We start from the raw sequence: 4,596 nt of genomic DNA on the forward strand, positions 1-4,596 counted from the left end.
CTTCTTGGAAACCTTTATTGGTTAAAGGACTTTAGATTTAAAATCTTGCTCATATGTAAGAAACTAACAGTGGTGGTTACATGGCAAATTCATTGGTTGCCCTTATTTAAGTTAAACATTATTTATGACTTTAAAATGAATCAACAAGCCCTGGCCAGTTGGCTCAGTGGATAGAGCATTGGCCCAGTGTATGCAATGTCCTGGGTTCAATTCCTGGTCAGGGTACATAGGAGAAGCGACCATCTGCTTCTCTCCTCCTCCTCCTCCCTCTTTTCTCTCTTCCCCTCTTGTAGCCAGTGGCTTGATTAGTTTGAGTGTTGGCCTCGGGTGCTGAGGATAGCTTAGTTGATTGGAGCATCAGCCCCAGACAGGTTGCTTGGTGGATTTTGGTTGGGGCGCATGCGGGACTCTTCATCTATCTCCCATCCTCTCATGTAGAAAAAAAAATCAATAGAGGAACAAGATGATTGATGGCTTTGAAAAGAAGTTCCATGTGAAAGGTTGGTTGTTTCTTGGGGATGGAGCAAAGTCCGTAAGTAAGACTGCAGCCGTTTCTTAGATCCTTAAATAGATTCACTTTCCTGGTGTCTTGGATTAAGCAGGTGGTTAGGAATGTTGATTTAGAAAAAAAAATCAATAGAGGAACAAGATGATTGATGGCTTTGAAAAGAAGTTCCATGTGAAAGGTTGGTTGTTTCTTGGGGATGGAGCAAAGTCCATAAGTAAGACTGCAGCCGTTTCTTAGATCCTTAAATAGATTCACTTTCCTGGTGTCTTGGATTAAGCAGGTGGTTAGGAATGTTGATTTGTTACAGATTCTTATCCCCAGGTGACTAGATTAAAATCAGGAAGCATCAGAAACACAGAGCAATTCCAAGAGTTGATTTTATCTGCTTGTCATTGGTGCCCATTGGACACGGTTTTCTTTCCTTTGGCCTCATCTATTGGCTAGTTTAATTCAGGAGATGTAAAACTGGGGCATCAGCTCCTGGGCAGGAAGTAGACGCTGGCTGGCACTGTAGGTACTGGCTGGGGCAGGGGAGAGGTGACGGGAATCGAACTGCTCTGAGCTTCGCAGTCCTGCGCAGTTTTGTGCTCTGAGGGCTTTTACACACATAAGAGGTCTAACAATTTTTGTTGAATGTAACAGTTTTACTAAAAAAGAGTGTCTGGAGAATCAGAACAAGGATGAAAGGACTGCGGCAGTTTGAGAATGACTTTTGGCAGAAGGCAAATTTTCCATATTCATCTTAATGGAAAGTAAATGTTTTCTAAGAAATTGTGTTTCTTAGAGTACAAGTGTCTGGTGAGAAGTAAAAAGTAGATGTCAGTAAAATTCTCTTTGGTGATCAGTATGAACTGTTGATTTCGGGAAGGTCTTTGTAAGTATAGGGGGTAGGGTGCTTTTTGCCTAAGACAGGCGCCTAAGGAAAAGGCATTTAAAGCTAGTTGGAATCTAACATCTATTTAAATAAAAATGTAAATGTTCGTTTGTTCAAAATCTTAAATCTCTGAAAGTTCTTCACCGATTGATTTGAAATTTTGACAACAACGTTGCATTCGAATACGCACATTTTTATGTTTTATATACCTACTATTATATATAGATGTCACACCTGTGACAGGTAAAAACATGCTTTTTTGAGAAACAGCGCCATCTGTTGGACGTAAAATCAACATATGCTATACTAAATATTTTACGATACCATTTCAGTATTATGGGAGAAATATAAATCACACATGGCTGAAGATATTTTCCGTCAAATATGCAAGGAAAATTCAGGTGAGATATCATTTCTGAGACGGGAATAGCAAACGACTTAGAATATGAACATGGATTTCACAGCAGAAATCTACAACAAAGCATTGATAATGATTGAAGATTTGTGCTTAGAAATCGCGAACAAAGTTATCAGTCATTTGGGAATGCACTGAATCGATCTGCTGCTGCTTCGTTTGATGTAGAATTGCATCGTGAACAAAATTACAACACGGGTGAACTTTTGTCATATGTGCAATCAAATATTTCTAAGCTAATGCTTGAGCAGAAGGGCATTTACGATCAAATAATGCAAACTGTCAATAACGGGGTTGGAGAAATCTTCTTAGATGCGCCAGGAGGAACTGGTAAAACGTTCCTAATTAGATTGATTCTGGCAGCATTCGATCCTAAAATAACATAGCCTTAGCTCTCGCGTCATCCGGAATAGCTGCAACATTGCTACCAGGTGGAAGAACTCATTCCGCTTTGAAATTGCCATTGAACATGCAATTCATTGAAACTCCCACGTGCAACATTTCCAAAGCATCCGGCATGGGAAAAGTATTGCAGAAATGCAAACTTCTTGTTTGGGATGATTGCACAATGTCGCACAAAAAAATCGCTTGAGGCTCTTGATTGATCATTGCAAGATTTGTGTGGAAACATCAGACCATTTGGGAATGCATTAATATTGCTTGCAGGAAATTTCAGGCAAACATTACCTGTAATTCCTTGATCGACACCAGCAGATGAAATAAATGCTTGCCTGAACTCTTCTTTGTGGTGACACGTAAAGACATTAAAATTAACTACAAATATGTGTGTCCAGCTGCAAAATGATTGATCAGCTGAGATATTCTCACATCAATTGCTGGAAATTGGGAACGGAAAGGTGCTGGTTGATCTGACCTCAGGACGAATTTCATTGCCTCATAACTTCTGCAATTTAGTGATGTCAAAAGAAGAATTGGTTGAAAAAGTATTTCCCAATATTCAAACCAATTATAAGAATCACGATTGGCTGAGTGAACAAGCTATTCTTGTGGCCAAGAACAAAGACGTCTACGAACTTAATATTATTCAGTCCAACATTCAAAGCAAGGCAGTCACATAGAAGTCCGTTGACACTGTTGTGGAAGCAGATGAAGCAGTTAATTATCCAACAGAATTCTTGAATTCACTCGATCTGCCAGGGATGCCACCGCACGTACTGCAATTGAAAATCTGCGTGCCAATTATCGTTTTGAAATATCAACCAGCCAAAGCTTTGCAACGGCATGCGGCTTGCAGTAAAAAAATTAATGAGCAATGTCATAGAAGCAACAATCTTGACAGGACCTTTCAAAGGTGAAGATTTCCTCATTCCTATGATTCCCACGGATATGCCATTTCCATTTAAGAGATTGCAATTCCCAATTCGATTGACGTTTGCAATCACCATCAACAAAGCTCAGGACCAATCTTTAGAATTGTGCGGTTTAGATCTAGACATGGACTGCTTCTCACATGGACAATTATATGTTGTGTATTCTAGAATCGGCAAACCAGACAGTCTCTATATCTGCACAGACAATGGAGCAATAAAAAATATTGTATACCCACAAGCACTGTTAAATTAAGCATATTAGAAACATGCGCTTTCTCTTTCTTTTCCATTTAACCAGACTGAGCTACAGCAAGGCGTGGCTGGGTAAAGCTAGTATGGCTTATTTTGTTTAGTTTGCCTCAGATTTTTTTTTTTTTTTTTTTGTATTTTTCTGAAGCTGGAAACGGGGAGAGACAGTCAGACAGACTCCCGCATGCGCCCGACCGGGATCCACCCGGCACGCCCACCAGGGGCAACACTCTGCCCACCAGGGGGCGATGCTCTGCCCCTCCGGGCCATCTTTGCTCCAATAGAGCCTTGGCTGCGGGAGGGGAAGAGAGAGACAGAGAGGAAGGAGGGGGGTGGAGGTGGAGAAGCAAATGGGCGCTTCTCCTGTGTGCCCTGGCCGGGAATCAAACCCAGGTCCCCCGCACGCCAGGCCGATGCTCTACCACTGAGCCAACCGGCCAGGGCCCAGATTTTTTTTTTTAATAAATATATTTTTATTAATTTTAATGGGGTGACATCAATAAATCAGGGTACATATATTCAAAGAAAACATGTCCAGGTTATCTTGTCATTCAATTATGTTGCATACCCATCACCCAAAGTCAGATTGTCCTCTGTCACCTTCTATCTAGTTTTCTTTGTGCCCCTCCCCTTCCCCCTCTCCCTCCTTCCCTCCCCCCACCCCCCGTAACCACCACACTCTTATCCATGTCTCTTAGTCTCGTTTTTATGTCCCACCAATGTATGGAATCCTGTAGTTCTTGTTTTTTTCTGATTTACTTATTTCACTCCGTATAATGTTACCAAGATCCCACCATTTTGTTGTAAGTGATCCGATGTCATCATTTCTTATGGCTGAATAGTATACCATGGTGTATATGTGCCCCATCTTCTTTATCCAGTCTTCTATTTGTTTTTTACAGTGATTAAAGCCTTTAAGCAAACTCTTGGCCAATACAGCAAGAATCCATAAAAGACTAGTGTCTTTAACATGTTCACCAAGTCCAAGTTGGCACCATCACCCTGCCAAATCCCTGAAAAATGCAACCCAACCCCAGTTCAGTCTGTTAGGAGCTGTCACAAGGAGCAGGAGTCCAGGAAAAGTCCACATGCAGGAAAAGTCCGCATGGCACTGGAATTGTCACAATTCTATACTTTGCAGCTCACGACCAAGTCTCAATGACCGCTGCTTCTAGCTGGTAATGATACAGGTAGACTGGAAAAGCCATCTGCAGCATGT

The sequence above is a fragment of the Saccopteryx bilineata genome, chromosome 1, assembly GCF_036850765.1.
Source record: "Saccopteryx bilineata isolate mSacBil1 chromosome 1, mSacBil1_pri_phased_curated, whole genome shotgun sequence".
In the NCBI taxonomy this organism is placed as follows: domain Eukaryota; kingdom Metazoa; phylum Chordata; class Mammalia; order Chiroptera; family Emballonuridae; genus Saccopteryx; species Saccopteryx bilineata.